The sequence below is a fragment of the Triticum dicoccoides genome, chromosome 4B, assembly GCF_002162155.2.
Source record: "Triticum dicoccoides isolate Atlit2015 ecotype Zavitan chromosome 4B, WEW_v2.0, whole genome shotgun sequence".
In the NCBI taxonomy this organism is placed as follows: domain Eukaryota; kingdom Viridiplantae; phylum Streptophyta; class Magnoliopsida; order Poales; family Poaceae; genus Triticum; species Triticum dicoccoides.
Window position 1 is genome coordinate 647,242,714 of NC_041387.1, and position 18,666 is coordinate 647,261,379.

General features: G+C 48.6%; 2 pseudogenes; one reads left to right on the plus strand and one right to left on the minus strand.

The window, feature by feature from the left end:
- The first annotated feature begins 825 nt into the window (after window positions 1–825).
- Window positions 826–8,265, plus strand: LOC119292955 (annotated as a pseudogene).
- A 39-nt stretch (window positions 8,266–8,304) lies between these two features.
- On the minus strand, window positions 8,305–17,873 carry LOC119292956 (annotated as a pseudogene).
- Between the last annotated feature and the right edge of the window lie 793 nt (window positions 17,874–18,666).

Below are 18,666 nucleotides of genomic sequence, written 5' to 3' on the forward strand. Positions count from 1 at the left end.
TTCGCCCCTACCTCATTTTTTCGTCCTCCTCCCTAGGTACTTTCGCAATAACAAAAACTTGCTACAAAAGTGTTAGTAGATCCTAAGGACCAGGTGGAGATGATGCACAGGCCAGGCGGACCAGAACTTGCGAAAAGTTACATCAGGAAGTCAATTGATCAACACGTCTCCTAACTAGTGAGTCACACATCTTGCTCCTGCACGAAACGATATGTCGGGCTCAGTATGATTTCTCAGTCGATGATGAACTGAATTAGCTGACATGCAGAGGGAAGAAATCTTATCACGCAAGGCTTGTTGCTTGCTGGGACTAGACAGTGCAATTCACCGAGTAGTTCACAGAGCCAGCAGCATTCAACAACAACATTGGTGTTGCACGATGCTCTACTTCGGCACAAGTGGCTCATGGTGGCTTGCCACGCTTCGTTGATCAAGAGACGAGAGTACACAAGGCAATATCAAAGCGCCGCGATGCTGCCAGCAATCAGTTTCGAAATACGCCTTTTATTGCCAACAAATGTCATGCTAATTGTGAGGTGCACAATTGCTCACACTATTTGCAGGCAAGGCCTCACACCAATAGTAGGTGAAAATGAGCTAACGGAATTCCTTATGCATGCTCTTATTATATATAAGTGAGGATCTTCACTCAAGCATCACACCTAATACTCATATTATTTACATTCACCACTTCATTTAATTTCTATAGCTATATTGAGATGTTGGAGGAAACCAAGTCCAGTCCCATGAGGAAGCCTAGTCCAGCGGTAGCTATGTCTTCAATCCTAAGCATGCATGTATAAAGAGAGACAAACCTGCATCAAGATGTACCAACTCCTCTTCATCCTTGCACCAACTATGGCGTCTTCCACCGGCTACCCCTCCCCAACCTTCGGTATTTTTGTCTCTCTCTCTCTCTCTCTCTCTCTCTCTCTTTTCTGCAAAATCGTTATTACTTACTACCTCTTTAATTTAATTAAGGCTTTTCCGACACTATGACAACGTAAAAAAATGTTATATTAAGTTACGGAGGGAGTATTTCTCAATGGACCTCTTTTGGTTGGCTCATAATTAAGCAGAGTCTTCGCTTAACTAAAAATGATCCATCTATTGTAAGGTAACGGGCACGAATTTACTACCCTCTAATCAACTAGCCTTCATAAATAGATTTCCAATGGGATGAGTAGAAGCCACTATTTTATTTCTACAATGTTTTGCCTTGACAAGTTGCCACAAATCCATTTTGAGTCTCCAATTTCCACCACCACTTCACAAGGAGAATGATCTTTTGTTTTCTAATAACCTTTCACCCCAAGGCCAGCTTTATTCCTGGATCTACAAACTCTGGTCCATCTCACCATATGATATTTCTTCTGCCATAAAAATGTCCCCCTATGTTCGTACCATTTTTCAATTTGAGTCATAAGGAACATGGACATATGATAAGAGGGGATATTGGACAACACATAATTCAATAGGATATTTGTATACCCCCACCCCATCGCCATTGACATATCATTACCCTTGTAGTCATCACCAGTTTTGATGAATTTAGTTTCCACAAAATCCCAATCCGCCATTTTTGAACTAATGTAGTTAATAGTGACCCCAAGTACCCCCTCCATCTCAAAATGTAAGATGTTTTTTGACACTATGATAGTTCGGCCAATCTAACAATTGAACATTTCACCATATGTGTATGACTGATGGAATCATCTCCACCAATACAAAGGACCTCACTTTTCATGTAATTTATTTTAGTCCCAAACATGATCTCAAACAAATACAGTGTTAAATTCAAGTTAATGGACTTCTCTATATCATGTGAAATACAAATAATAGTGCCGTCAGCACATTGTAAAAACAGCAAGCCCATTAGAGATCAAATTAGCAGCTAGACCAGTTAGCAGACCATTTTCTTGAGCTTTCATCACCATCCAATTTGCAACAATGTTAAATAGGAAACAGGATAGAGGGTGTCCTTGCCTGACTCCCTTTGCACTTTGAAAGTAAGTTTCACTTTCAGTCTCGTTATTAAGCTTAGTCCCATTAAACACTTTGACCATTTTCATCGACCCCCCTCAAAGTATCACATTCAAGTAGGAAATCTCGGCCCACTTTATCATACGCTATCTCAAAATCAAGTTTGGGTACAATTCCAACTTGTTTCTTTACATGATTGTGATGTGAAATTTCATGCAACGCCATCACCCCATCCATAATGTTTCTCTTCTTTATAAAAGTATTTCGATTAATGCTAAGTTTTTCCACACAAGGCTGAAGCCTAAGGTCTACCTTAGTGATAAGTTTAGAAATGCACCTAAGAAAGCAGATACTTTTGAATTGCTGAATCTGGTTAGCAGAAAAATCTTAGGTAACAGTGTGATGACCCCATAGTATAAACACTGCACATCCAAAGTGCCAACATATGTGTTTGCTTGATATATACATCATTTTGTCTTTTGTTGATATGTGTTGTTCAAGATAGTTTCTCGTCGCGCTTATGTTTTTTTTTTTTGGACAATAGACATATGCAGTAATTTCGCACACACGTACTCATAAGCTGTAGAACATACTATAAATCCAAAAGCCTAGTTCCACATTGTCTAGAAATTCACAAAAGCACGTTTTCAAAACCTGAAAACCAGCTGAGTGACGACCAGCCGCACAAAATCTAGACTCAACAAATAGCAATTGTTTGATTATTTCCGAAAATATTTTTTTATTGTATTTGCATTTAACTATGAGTCTCTTACGATTATGTATCGGGCCTGTTTTAACAGATCATGTTGTCAACTCAGACGGAGCACTTGAGTTCCAATTGTTTCACGGGGACCATCCATGCATCCAGCAACACCTCGGCAATACGAGGTCATCTACAAACATCATTGAGATGGACCTGCCGCTGCCGATTGACTTGATACAGAATGACGATATAAACAACTTTCTCTTTCTGATGTCCATCAAGCTGGGCACGCCACCGGTCTGGAATCTCGTGGCAGTTCACAGTGGAGCAACACTTTCTTTTGTTCAGTGCGAACCATGAACTCTCCGGTGTCACAAGCAATTGGATGCCGGGGAAATATTTGATCCTAGCAAGTCGGAGAGTTTCAGTAATGTTGGGTGCTCAGAAGAGAGCTGCCGCACGGTCCAACGGGCGCTACGTCTCCAATCCAGAGCATGCATGGAGAAAGAGGACAGTTGCCTCTACAGTATGACGTTCGGAGGAACATCTTCATATTCCGTCGGCAAGCTAGCGAGGGACAGGCTCGCAATCGGGCAGTATGCCAAGGGATACAGCTTCCCTGATTTCCTCTTCGGATGCAGCTTGGACACGGAGTATCATCAGTATGAGGCTGGCCTAGTCGGATTCGCTGACGAGCCGTTTTCATTTTTTGAACAAGTGGCACATCTGGTCAACTACAAGGCCTTTAGCTACTGCTTTCCAAGCGACAGAAGGAAGACGGGGTACCTGTCCATTGGGGATTACCCCCGTGTCAACTCCACATCCTATACTCCCTTGTTCCTGGCTCGGCAACGATCACATTATGCACTTAAGCTGGATGAAGTGGTTGTCAATGGGATCGCGCTGGTCACAACCCCCTCAGAAATGATTGTAGACTCCGGGTCCAGATGGACATCACTGCTGTCCGATACCTTCAACCAACTTGACGCAACAATCACCAAGGCTCTGCAACCTCTGGGATATAATCGCAGCTATTATAGGGGATCAGATTATATCTGCTTTGAGGACGCGCACTTTCAACAGTTTAGCAATTGGGCCGCTTTACCAGCAGTGGAGCTGAAGTTCGACATGGGCGTTACACTGACTCTACAACCCCAGAGCTCGTTCCATTTTCACAACGACTATGGACTGTGCACATACTTCATGAGGAGAGATTTTACGGTGCAATTTACTAGTCCTACCAACGAGTAGTATTGAGCTATATCAGCCGTCCATCGTGTGGGTATTCTGGGCAATTCACCATCGGGTTTTTATTTCATTTTTATAAGGGCAATTTAGTCCAGGAGTGTGTGATAGTCTCTGCCCCGTAGGGAAACAGAGTTGGTTGCCGCACCCCTCGGCGGCCGTCAACCGAACGCCCTCGCCGGCAGTCTGCGGCTGCGCCTCCGCGTTCGTCCGGTCCCGGCCCTGCTGATGGTCTACCGATCGTCCAAGGCACGAGCCGTCTCTCTCTGCATCTCCTGCATACTCACCTTGTCGGTCATCCAAGCAACAGAATCTGCCGTCATCCTCGATCTCCATGTGCATCTCCCGCATGCCCAACTTGTTTCTGTTAGCATGGACGGTTGATATACCCATCTGCGGGAGTAAATGGAAGATTGCGTTGAAGATAATGATTGAGAAGAAGTTTTTTTGTCCTGGGACTCGGGAGAAGCAAGATGATTAGATAACCAAATGGTGAATTTGGTCGTGTGCATTGTAATCTGATTTATTTGGTTCCCGGTCCAGAGCTTACATTTATGTAGTAGTCAATAAATGTCATGATCCACTTTGTTATTTTTTCCATTTTATTCTCAACGGCCTTCTGCTTTTAGAGCAACTCCAATGGGGCGACCCATTTCGTCCGCCGCCGTCCGTTTGGTTCGGCACGGACACAAAAGGCGGCCCAACGCGCCGACTCAAACGGACGCGCGTCCGTTTTTCATCCGCGGGCGACCCATTTTCGGCCCATTTTTTATCCGGAATTGCGTCGGCGCGGACACGCGACGGACGCGCGTGCGCTCGCCTTCTCCTCTCTCCGGGCCCGCTGGCCGGTGGCACATTGGCCTTCCTGTTGGGGAACGTAGTAATTTCAAAAATTTCCTACGTACACGCAAGATCATGGTGATGGCATAGCAACGAGAGGGGAGAGTGTTGTCCACATACCCTCGTAGACCGTAAGCGGAAGCGTTATGACAACGCGGTTGATGTAGTCGTACGTCTTCACGATCCGACCGATCCAAGTACCGAACGTACGGCACCTCCAAATTCAACACACGTTCAGCTCGATGACGATCCCCGGGCTCCGATCCAGCAAAGCGTCGGGGATGAGTTCCGTCAGCACGACGGCGTGGTGACGATGATGATGCTCTACCAGCGCAGGGCTTCGCCTAAACTCCGCGACGATATGATCGAGGTGGAATATGGTGGAGGGGTGCACCGCACACGGCTAAGGAACGATCCGTAGATCAACTTGTGTGTCCCTAGAGGTGCCCCCTGCCCCCGTATATAAAGGAGCAAGGGGGGAGGGGGCGGCCGGCCTAGGAGGGGCGCGCCAAGGGGAGTCCTACTCCCACCGGGAGTAGGACTCCCTCCTTCCTTGTTGGAGTAGGAGAAGGGGGAAAGAGGGGGAGAGGAGGAAGGAAAAGGGGGCCGCACCCCTTGTCCAATTCGGACCAGAGAGGGGCTGCGCGCCTCCTTCCTTTCGGCCTCTCTCCTCTATTCCCGTATGGCCCAATAAGGCCCATATACTCCCCGGCGAATTCCCGTAACTCTCCGGTACTACGAAAAATACCCGAATCACTCGGAACCTTTCCGAAGTCCGAATATAGTTGTCCAATATATCGATCTTTATGTCTCGACCATTTCGAGACTCCTCGTCATGTCCTCGATCTCATCCGGGACTCCGAACTCCTTCGGTACATCAAAACTCATAAACTCGTAATATAACTGTCATCGAAACCTTAAGCGTGCGGACCCTACGGGTTCGAGAACTATGTAGACATGACGTAGAACTATTCTTGGTCAATAACCAATAGCGGAACCTGGATGCTCATATTGGCTCCTACATATTCTACGAAGATCTTTATCGGTCAAACCGCATAACAACATACGTTGTTCCCTTTGTCATCGGTATGTTACTTGCCCGAGATTCGATCGTCGGTATCCAATACCTAGTTCAATCTCGTTACCGACAAGTCTCTTTTCTCGTTACATAATGTATCATCCCGCAATTAACTCATTAGTCACATTGTTTGCAAGGCTTATAGTGATGTGCATTACCGAGAGGGCCCAGAGATACCTCTCCGACAATCGGAGTGACAAAACCTAATCTCGAAATACGCCAACCCAACATGTACCTTTGGAGACACCTGTAGTACTCCTTTATAATCACCCAGTTACGTTGTGACGTTTGGTAGCACCCAAAGTGTTCCTCCGGTAAACGGGAGTTGCATAATCTCATAGTTACAGAAACATGTATAAGTCATGAAGAAAGCAATAGCAACATACTAAACGATCAAGTGCTAGGCTAACGGAATGGGTCATGTCAATCACATCATTCTCCTAATGATGTGATCCCATTAATCAAATGACAACACATGTCTATGGTTAGGAAACATAACCATCTTTGATTAATGAGCTAGTCAAGTAGAGGCATACTAGTGACTATATGTTTGTCTATGTATTCACACATGTATCATGTTTCTGGTTAATACAATTCTAGCATGAATAATAAACATTTATCATGAAATAAGGAAATAAATAATAACTTTATTATTGCCTCTAGGGCACATTTCCTTCACTTCCCCCTCACCCCCCAGCCAACGGCAACCCTCGCCCGCCTCCTTCGTCGTCGTCGCCGCCGCCGCCGCCGCCCATTTTTTGCCGGCTACTCTGCCAGCTGCCGCCGCCTCCACATCCGCCCATCAACGCCGCCCACTCCCCCGTCGCCCGCCTCCACATCTCTACCAACTAGATCACACAGTGATATCAACGTGCTTCAGCGCTCGTCGGTGTTTGCTAGGCTTGCCAAAGACAACATCCCACCGGAGAACTTCACTGTTGACGGCCACAATGGCCCGAAGTGAGCCGCAGCACTTTTCGCATGCAGTCGCCGCACTGTATGAGCGGCATCGGCAAGTCACAAAGACGTTGCGCGTGTACCGAGCCCGGTGGACGGCCGGACGAACCCATGCCTGCAAACCTTCGACGGCGGTGGGCGGATGAACCCGTACCTGCATGATGCGATGCGTCCTTCCCTGGGCTGCGGGAGAGGCTCCCAGACCACTCCATCGTTTTGGGGCAGCGGCCGGCGGCCGGAAGAAGCCAAATCCGGCGGAAATCCGACGGCCCGCCGACGCGGGGGGGGGAGGCCTCGTACGTGTGGCGCCCTTCCGGCGTGCTCCTGCCGGAATCTTGGGCGGCCGCCGACGGCGGCGCGAGGGGGAGAGAAGAGGTGGTTGGTTGGGGAAAGCGCGGGATGAAATGTCTCCTCCACCAACCGCTTCCGCTTATATGCAGGGCACCGCAGCCGCGAGTGGGAAACCCGCGTTTTCCCGGGTCGGGGGAGGGATTTTACCGTGCCCCCCGAAAGTTTTTGTGGGCCAGGACGGGATGCGGGGTCTGATCGGGCAGATTTTTCTGCCCCAGCCTGCATTTTGACGGTTATTTTGCGGGTCGGGGCAGGATGCGGGGTCTGCTAGAGTTGCTCTTACATACACCTCACATACTGATATGCACGAGAAACATGATGCCAGTCAATGTTCATTTGTTCATCGTGCAAAATCCAGCGAGTAGAGAAGGGGAAATTAAACGTTCATTACTAGGGAGTTTAAAGGAAACTTCAAATTTGATCACATTATAGCTTCTCACATATACTGATCTACATAATGGGGATGAATATTTTTGTAATGAAAATGATTAGCCTGGACAAAGTGCTGCAACATGCATGCGATGCGATCCATTTTGTTGGCTTCTCGTGCGAAGCTAACGTGGGTACGACCATACGAGGAGATTGTTTTGCGAGACGCTCAGAGGAGGCGGAGGAGGGGCCTCCCAGCCGCTCGATTCGGCACGCATGGGGTGGAGGCAATGGCTGTCGGCCTGCTGCGTCGGAGCTACGGGACGGCAGAGAGATGAGGCGATGGTTGTCAGCGGCCGCTAACCCTAGCGCCGCATGCTGCTTGGGAGCAAGAGAAATTGAAGGGAATGGATCGGCCCTTCACCTGCCGCTCGTCCGATTCGTTTATTTTCCCAAAAATGCTCCTTGCCCTGCGGGATTTGTTTGGTTTCATTGCCGGTTTTGCCCTTTGATCAATAAATACTACTCACCATAGCTCCTAGTTTTGTTGAATTTGGGCCCTTGGATCGGATCGATGGATGGCTCATATTCATTTGTCCCTACCGTAAAAGACCTCTTCATGAGGGATGCCAGTCTGGGAAGTGGTGTGCAGATACTAGGAAACACGATGACACGGTCTGTTGGCATCACATTTGATATCCGAGGGGGTCAATTTGCGCTCCGCAAGGGAGACTGCTGATTTGGCCCATGTAACTATGTAAGTATTTTTCTTGCATCCTTAGCTGTATAAAGTTGGGTCATCTATTTTGGAACGGAGGGAGTAGTTCAGAATACCGATGTTGTGTTCCCAGACAGATGATTGGCCCTGATGCATGTATGCTTGATTCCTTGTTTGCAGCCACATCCTTGACGGTGCAGGCTGCGTTCCACTGGAGGTTGCCTTGAAGGTAGCGGCGGCGGAGCCTGAGCTACATGGGTTCTGCTGCCACTCCCACTCGTCGTGTTCCTGCTGCATACCTGATTCCCAATAATTGTATCAACTGATTATGGTCTAATTGAGCCTATGTACTGCTATGCTATTTATCGAAAATGTACTGCTTCGCCATTACTAGTGAAGAAAATCTTAGCATACCTTGTTGTCTCCAAGTTACACCTGTGTCCCCACATCAGCTTGCATTACGTTTGCAGGCAAGTGAGCAGCCGCAGCGCCGATCGCATGGCGTCAAGCCTCGTGTCGCTGTAAGCAAAACAAGTGTGTGTTCACCCATTACTATTAGGTTTCTTCATATGCTAAATATCCAAGGTTGGGCTAATCCACTGATGGACATTATCCAGTAAGCAATATACCAGATTAGATGGTGAAGACTGATGAGCATAAACATAAGCAGCTTTTAACAAATTAATCTACAACATGCTTGTATCAGGATTACTGTCTATAAATTCATTAGAGTGGTTATAAAAGCCAAGCAATGAAGTATGAAAGACGGAGCACCTGTAAAACTAACATGTATTAATATGCATTTTAGGCATGCACTGGGTCACACAAACTAAGGTCTGATCTGATGCTACAACTCTAGCTTCTGGTATGGAGCCCATTGTACTTAAACTAGTGATTGGGGCACCACCCTGTGGCGCCGCTTGAGAGAAAATTGTGCACACATTTTCATTAAAAAAACGTAAAGTCCTCGCCTCCATCTAAAAAAACATCTAAAAAAATCCTCATCTTCATCTAAAAAAGAGGTAAAAAGAAAAAAAGAAAAATTACCACACCAGCCTACCAGCGAGTGCCATTTTGCTTAACCCTCCATTTAAAAAAATACCAGAGGTCCTCATCTCCATCTAAAAATATATATTTAAAAAATAATCCACACGTCATCTAAAAAAATTTGCAAAAGATTTCTCCACGCGTCATCTAAAAAACTGCAAAAGATTTCTCACTGCGGCCAACCAGCTTGGGCCACGTGGCATAGCTGGTTGGCCGCCCTTCACGCGTAGCTTAATGGTTTTAATGTCATTTTTTTATTGGCAAACTTGCGGCACTTTATTTAACAAAGTAAAGTCATTATAAAGACTTGCTTTGGTAAAGTCTGGAGTGAACACCTAAAGAAACAAAAACTGACAACTCACTTGCCCGAGCTAAAAGATGTGCTGTCTTGCTCGCTTCCTGATTGACTTGGACGAAAGAGATCAAAAAGAAAAACGAGGCTTCAATCTTGATGTTCATGACATGGCCCCAAGTGTGGAGCGAACCTAGCAACTCCAAAGTAGACGCCACACTATCCAAAGGTAGTAAGATGCCACAGTCGAATCACTGGAACTATTCTCCAGCACGAAAGTGGGACCGTCGAACGGCCTCAGCTTCAGTTAGACGTGATTACTTAGCAGTCATATAAGGGCAACCCCACATATTTCCTCTCTGCAATTTATGTTGTCCCTGCCTGAATATCATGAGAGTCGCAACAGAATCCCAGTTAAAGCGAGTCAGAAGAGAACCTCCCAGAGCATGGGGTCATAACTTAATCAGCAAACAGCCAAGCCCAGCTGCCCAAGAAGAAAATATTTCCTGTTGTGCCATGTTCCAAACACTGTTGTCCTGATCCGGGCTTCATATGCCACAGATTCGATCATATATTCTCACTAACCACTACACCAATAGGATTCTAGAGAATGTTAATCATGTATTCGAAGGTCAACTGCCCTGCCATAACCAAACCATGAAAACAAGTAGTTTTTCCGGCAACAATCTGGAGTACCTCGTCTGGGTAACAATTCCCGTATCATGTTCAATACTAAGGATTTCACCGATAGTTCTGGTGTCATGCTTTATGATAAAATTTCGCCAATAATCCCTGCAACTGCAAACACCTTGCTTAAATGTGTGGTACCTAGTGACATCCCTTACCGCAATCACGATGCTGGCATACTTGAAGAATGCATGACAGCGGGCACATATCCTAAATCTCTTCGCTATTCTCAGCATCTTCCCTGATGGCACAGACCCACTAATCAATCCATACCCAAGGGCCTTCCACTGTGATGCCATAGCCCCTCATCTACCTCCTTGTAGGAAGTATCCTAGCTTCTCTACCTCTGTAATCAATTCATTTAACTTGTCATATATATCGAACAATTTATCTTGCCTCCTCTCAATTAGCGACAAACACATGCATGTACCTATCCTCTCACCTCAACCCAACTTCGACCGACTTCTTTTCTGACTTCGCAGTGCCTCGTTGCAGTCCATGCCTCAGCCACCTCATCCTTCCTTACTGTTGTGGAGTCGACATTGGCAAGCATCACATTGGCTGAATCATCCTTTGGGTCAATCTCCAATAGGCACTGCCCCATGATCCCCGCCATATCATCCTTACGGTGAACCACGCAGCCTGTTAGGAGTGTCCGCCACACAGCTGCGTCTGGCTTGCATGCAGTGGCGGAGCGTGACAATCAACCAAGGGGGGGTCAATTTCTAACAAGAAGTAAAATATGCATGACCGCAACAGAAATTACCAATTCCACCAACATCAGGAGTTTTTTTTTAATGAAAAGAGCATCAGGAGCTGGTAGTTGTAAAAGGAAAACAGTATAATCAATATGAATTTGGTCGTTGACGTCAACAGATAAAGGTTAGGGACAGCAGCAGATGTCGACGGATCAGAAGAACGGCAACAATGGGGAAATAGTTGTGAAGAAGCTCCCTCCATCGCATTGGCGTGGGAGTGAGCCGCTAGGTTGCTTGCGGCCACGGAAGCTATCGTCCATCTGGATTTGGGTGCGGGCCAAAGGAGGAAGATACGTGAGCGGGGCGGGGTGAGGTTCCTCCGGCGATGGCGTTGTCGCCGCTTGCTTGCGGCCGTCGTGTGGCCGTGTGGGGCGCGTGGGAGGAGAGGTTCTGCCTGGGGTATGGCGGCAAAGCAGTGAGGGTATGGCGCCTTGGACGAGGCCGTGGACGCTGTGCACTGCTGGCCATTGCGGCTTGCTTTGGTGCTGTTGCTACCTCGCGATACACTGCTCCTATCTCCCTCTCTCTCAGTACTCCGTCCAATGGACTAGTTATCTTCTGGCCAGAACGATTAGTATCTCTACTACTATTAAACAAGCAAACGTTGTCTTCTTTAAGTGCATCCCGTCTAACGTACACATAATAAGACCAAGTAATCACAGCCTCACGATTAGGCTAACTTATTCCAATCTAACCGTCAAACAACAACTAAATATCCCAAAAGGTACGTTTAGCAATTTAATGTGGCGGACGAAAACTCTGCGAGGGAGCGAGCGAAAAAAATAGAAAGGTTCAATCGGCAACCACGTAATCGCACCCTTAATTACCGCTAACTGCCCACCAAATCCCACCTCGAAATTAGCGCTAACCCAAAATTTAACCCTCCCAGATTTTGGTCTCAGGAAATCCACGGGCGCGTCCCTGCCCCATCCAGCCGCCTCCTCCATGGCGCGCGAGAACCGTGTCCAGAGGAGGACGAGCACGACCATGAGTTCCCCGTCGTCGTCTCTCTCCGTGCTTAACCGGTGTGCCGACACCCCTCCCAAGCTTCGCCTGCTGCTACCCCGACACGGCAGCATGGATCTGACGTCTCCCGGCCGTCCCGAAGCCGCGGCCCATGGGATCCGAGCAAAGAAGAGGCCTCGCGATGGCCTTGGTTCTCCTCTTATGCAGGCTAGATCTTGTTGGCCTCAAGCAGCACCACCAACAGGATCCAGGCGAGCATGCGCGGCTGCTCCTCCACCGTCATGTGACTCGTGTAGTGGCCGTTCATCAGGCGAGACCCAGCTCCACGATCACCACCACTCACTTGATATGCAGGTATACGCCCAACCACCCCATCTCCCTCTTAATCCATCCTTTTCTGCCCTCACATGGCTGCGTGTAGAGGTAGAGATTAGAGAGCATGCACTTGCAAGCCTTCCGTGTTGAAGACATGTCTTGGAATCAACTGACTCATGGTACCATTATGTCACCATTTATTTAGACATCTGCATATTACTGTTGCCACTAAAACTCACACTCATTGCCTCAACGCCGCACACGGGAGTTGCTGCCCCCGCGAGGATGTGAACGCACGAGGGCGGCCGCTGGCAAACGAGGCTGCACTCGCGCCCACATGGGAACGGCCACATCAGTTGTGCGCTTGCTTTCATATATGAGTTGTACTGAATTTTGCTATATTCAAATTGATTTGGTCAGTTAGCAGCGTGCCTGTCTCTTGAACTGACATGTGTTTGCTTAATTTAGTGAGGCTCATTATATTTGGTAAATGCAAAATTCAGCAAAGTATACTTTGTGTGCAGGAACTTACCGAGGTAGGCTGACTTACGCACGCCCTATAGATGCAAAATTCAGTAATGTGTCATACATCTCAAGGTGCATGCTTTATGTGGGATTTACCTGATTGTGCAGTACAAGGATTGGATTATTTTTCATTGACTTGTTTGAGGACAGGACTTAGGCATTGTTTGTGTTACGCTCTCACCTCTCACTAACGCGACGCCGGGCATCGATCGAGTTGCAGGTCCACACGCCATCGACAAGTCGACCCGCGAAAGAAGCTGGCCCTACCGATCAGGATGACATCGATGAGGAGGAAGCAATGGTGTGACGTCATGGATCCCACATGTAAGTGCGTGAGTGTGTGGCAACAGTTTTCTACAATATTGTGAAAACCACAATTAATGTGTTTGGCAGTCACAGTATTTGCCACTATATTTGGTGATCTGGTCATCAATATGTTCATGTTCTACAACCCTATCGGCCCCGGGCAAAGAATCACACACGTTATCATAGGCGAGGACTGGTCGTGGCTATATGCAAGTGTGGTCGCCGACACCCAGGCAGGCTCAACATATAGCATGCATACACGGGCTCTTTTCTTTATACTATGCACCTTGAATTCTGTGAGATATACACGTACATTGCTCCCAAGTCATATAGAGGTTAATGCTCAATCTTTATTTTATTTTTATTAAGAAACTAATTGGTGATGCTTTGTACATAATAGTCAGGATCTGGTTCACATGACTATATGTTGCCCTGCATAAATGATCTTCACCACTCTCTCTATACCCTTTTATATATTGTTTGACTTTTTTACTTTTCTATCTGCAGATGAGTAAGAGAAGAAAAATGGATGTGCCCCTGTTTACATCAAGAGAATGTACCCCATTTAAGGACCTAACAAACACAACTATGGATGGTAGTGCTAATATCCCACATAATCAAACGGACGATCCTAAAAGGAAAAGTGTTCAATCATGGTGATGAGAAGAAAGCAGAATACAACGCGAAGTGTCATATATCATGACAACAAACGAGAGTTGCAGCTCTAGACTGTCTTAATCAGGACCAATTATCACAAACATGTGTTTCTCCGTTAGACTGTGCTATGGTTCATCTCTACAACAGTTTTCCTATCTAACATCATGTGTATCTCAGTGCAGCTTCTGGTCAGGCCCCACTTGTTTCTGGCGATCCCAGGTTCCAGTCAAATGCAATAGGATATGTAATGCTTATTTGTCACATTCATTCATTATGTATTAACTCTTCTCTCCTGTGACGGTAATGTGTCACAAATTCATCAAAAAATGTGCCACTCCCTCCTAATGCTCCCTCATGGTGCTAGAAAAACTCCCAGGTCAGAAAAATTATCACGGTTGCTTCAACATTTATCTCTTCGAGCTGTAATAAGAGTTCTGCGACAAGGCTGCCTTGCAACATTTTATACGACCATATTATTTTCTGGAGATTTTATATTGCCTGACCATTAATTTGGCTTCAAATGCTCCCGATGAGGCTTGAAAGTTCGTTAAGTGTGGTAAGACCACTCTCACATTCAGGTTTATTCACCCTTTATATTTCTATATAAAGGGGCTTGCCAATCCATCTAACACACCATAGAGAAAAATAGTGTCTTCCAGATAACATGACAATTGAAATGCATCTTACACACCTTTGGGCAGGGGAACTTTGTGAAACACGGCATGGTCATGAAAATTTCTTAGAAAATGAATTTATAATGAGAAGTTATGTTCTAATTTGCTCCAGCTTTACAATTTTTGAAGATGTCAAGCCTCGAGGCTCTTTTGTTCAATGTTGCACATGTCAAGCGTCGGTCCTAAAAGAAAGAAACAACTTTAGTTTCTCGAAGATAATATGTACATATGTACATTCTTGAAACAACTTTAGTATCTAGAAGATACTATGTACATTCTTTATTATTTATGGTCCACATTTACTTTTTGTGAATTGAGATCTAATTTTTTGGATGAAGTTGTGATTATTCCCACAATTATTCAATGTCTTTATTACCTCACTTACATTTTTGTTCATTTTATTGATATATTTTCTTCCTATGATGGTTGATAAAAGCACGTGCATGTTTACTAGTATGTAGTAAATTTTCTGTTGCATTTTTGGAAGGGGGGGTCGTGGCCCCGTTTGGCCTCCATGAGGCTCCGCCAATGCTTGCATGGAACTGTAGATGCAATGATACCCGCATCCTCAAGGCGTCCCACCCGAGCCACTCCAGCAATCACACATGTGTAATGTTCAAGGCCAGGCTTCACCTTGTACTTTGAATGCATTGCTTCCTGTTAGACTGAGAGTAACCAGCCGAGCTGGTCTTGCGCCAGATGAGCTGGCCATGCATGCGCTCCATGCGCGACCGCCCTTGCATGGGCCATGCACGAGTCAGCCGCTCCTATCCATCCACAGAAATAGGATCAGCTGGTAGTTTGTTAGCGTGTGCGTGCGTTGTATCTTCTTTCCCTCTCACATGTACTCTCTTATATATATGCTACCCCTGAGAGGATGAATACAAGTTATGTTTTGAGCTCAATCTAGTTGTTCAACATGGTATCAGTTTCGATCTAAACCCGCTTCCGCCATGGCCGAGGAGATCTCCGACGACGCCGCCGCCGCGGCCGCCGCCGCCGGCACCCCGGCCACTCCACCAGCCTCTTCCTCGCCACCTACTCCCCCACTTCCGGCCACCCCCTCTCTGCAGGTCGCCCCATCCACCCTTCCTCTCCTTGCCGCTTCTCCTCTCCCTCACTACAAGACGGCGGCGCAGCTCCACGCTGAGTGTGTCGAGGGCGCGAACATCCTCCATCGCGTCCGCGTCGTCCTCGACATACATGGGAAGAACTACTCCATCTGGCGTGGGCTGATGGAAGAGGCCTTTGATCAATACGACGTGAACGCCCACGTCTCGCCAGACTTCTCCAACCATCAGGGCGACCCGACGTGGAGCATCATCAACAAAGCGGTAAAAACCTGGTTCTACAACACCATGAGTACTGAACTTCTCGGCTTCGTTCAGGACCGGAAGGCCACGGCCTTTGAGCTCTGGTCCAAGCTGGAAGCGCTCTTCCTCAACAACCAGCGCTCCCGGCAGTTCCATCTCAAGACGGAGCTCTACGCCGTGAAGCAGGACGCCTCCACCATCCCCGTCTTCTGCGCCCGGCTCAAATCGGTCGCGGACACCCTCCGCAACATCAACAAGCCGGTCGACGACGACGAGTTGGTGATCCAGCTTCTTCGTGGCGTCAACCGGGATCGCCACGGGATGACGGCTGCAATCATCGAGAAGTCGACGAACCCCGTGCCCTTCGAGCAGGCCGTCGGCATGTTCCTCCACGACGAGATGACATCCGGCGGCGCCTTCCCGGCCGGTCATCACACCGCTCTTGCGGCCCATGGCCGTACGCCTGCTCCGTCTCCGGGAGGCCCCTTCGGCAGCGCCAACAAGCAGCAGGGCGGCGGCGCCAAGCCCGGCACTCCCTCGCCGAACCAGGGCGCCAACAAGCGGCGCCTCTACACCAACAACGGCGGGTACCAGGGGGCGTCCAACTCCGTCAACCCCTGGACCGAGCATGTGTACGCCTACCCCATGCAGCTCCCGCCGCCACCACGTCCGCTCCCGGGCCTCCTTGGCCCGCGTCCGCAAGCGCACACGGCTTTCGGCGCCCCGCAGCAGTACCTCCCACCTGCTTACGGGAACCCCTTCGGTGGCTCTCCTCTGCAGCTGCACCCGTCGGGGTTCTACCCGCAACAGCAGCAGCAGTACCTCCCGCCTCCCCAACAGCAGCAGCGGTACCTCCCAGCTCCCCAGCAGCAGCAGTACCTGCCTCCACCGCCCACGACGGACACCGGCGTCGACCACGCCGCATTGATGGGCGCCCTCCACAACCTCTCCTTGCAGTCCCCTAGCGGCGGCTGGGTTGCAGATTCCGGTGCCTCCACTCACCTCGCTGCTGATCCCGGTAAGCTCTCGTCCGTCGCTCCTGTATCAAATTATCCCCAACCAAAACTCGGCCTCTCTTGCTGCACCAGCATTGCTACATGCTGTGAGAAGAGCAAGAAACGTCAGCCCATCAGGCTCAAAGCACAACTCCATCATCTCATGGAACAACCCGTTAACCGTCTGGACATCCCCCTGCTGTGCAGCCAGCATGACATTCCACGTGATCAAGTTCCGATCATCACCCAACCCTTCAAACACCTTCCGTGCATCTTCCACAACCCCAGCCTTCCCATATGCATCCAGCAGCGCGGTTCCGAAGACACATTTTCATCAAGTCCAATCACCAATGCATGCGCATGAATCCCACAAGCCTGCTCTAGAGCATCAAGTGCCGCGGCCGCCCGGAGTGCACCCGACAGTGCGTACCTGGTGGAAGCAACGGCATTGGATCGCATACAAACAAAGACGGACAGAGACTCCCGCGGACGGCCGTTCTGTGCGAGGCCAATGATGCTGGAGGAGTAACAGAAGGGATCTCGATAGGCCACAGGGATTTCGTCGAACAGGTGGTGTGAGGCGTCAGGGAGGCGGGATCGGGAGTACATAGTTATGAGACAGGAAGCTGAGATCGGAGACGAGGCGAGAACCAGCTTGAAGGCGAGGGCGTGAACACGTGGCGCCATGGAGGGCGGCATGGAGCAGAGGAGGGGGGAGAGAAGGGGGCGTGCTGAGGAGGTGGCGGAGGAGCGGGAGCGCGGAGGACAGGGAGGAGGAGGAGGAAATGGAAGACAGGGAGCAGGTGGGCGAGGAGGCGGTGGGCGGAAGGGGAGGCGGGAGAGGAGGGGCTGCGAAAGCGACAGAGGAGAAGGTTATAGGCGGAGCTAGAGGCGGAGGTCTTGACGAGGACCGCATGGAGCACCGCTGGGTCGCCGCCGGCCGTGACGGCGGCGGCCGCATGCGCGGGGTGAAGGACCACGGCGGCGGCGGCGGGCTGGGACGTGAGGCGAGCCGGCGGTTTTTTTGCGATTGCGGGGAAGCCGGTGGCTGCTATTTGGATCGACCCCAAAAAATGGGCACTGCTACAGATCATTTCGGGTAACCAAGGTGCGTTTGTGCCCCGGAGATTGATTACAGATAATATCTTGATGGCCTATGAGATCTCACATTTCCTGATGAACAAGAGAGGAGGAAAGAAAGAGTATGCTGCGGTCAAGGTAGATATGAGCAAAGCTTATGACCGGGTCGAGTGGTCTTTCCTTGAAGCAATGATGATTAAGCTGGGCTTTGACCGAGGCTAGGTGAGACTTGTGATTAAGTGTGTGTCAACGGTCAGGTACCGGATCAAGGTGAATGATGATCTTTCGGAACAGTTCGAGCCATCCAGGGGACTTCGACAGGGCGATCCAATATCAGCGTACCTATTTGTCATATGTGCAGAGGGGCTGTCAGCTTTGCTTAATGATGCTCAGCGAAGGGGAGTGTTCAGCGGCATACAAATCTGCCCCGGGGCGCCATCCATATCGCACTTGTTCTTTGCTGATGATTCGGTACTGCTTATGAAAGCTACAGAAAGTGAAGCCGAGGAGCTGCAACGTATTTTGCAAATATATGAGCAATGCTCGGGCCAGTGTATAAACCACGAGAAGTCGGCAATCATGTTCAGTAAGAATTGCTTACCACAGTCCAAAGCGGCGGTACAGGCCATCCTAGACATATCTAGTGAGGCATACAACGAGAAGTACTTGGGACTTCCTGTGTACACTGGACGATCCAAAAAAAAGGCGTTTGCATATTTGAAGGAGGCCATCTGGAACCGAATGCAAGGCTGTAATAAGCGAACCTTGTCTAGACAAGGCAAGGAAATCTTGGTGAAAGGGGTGGCG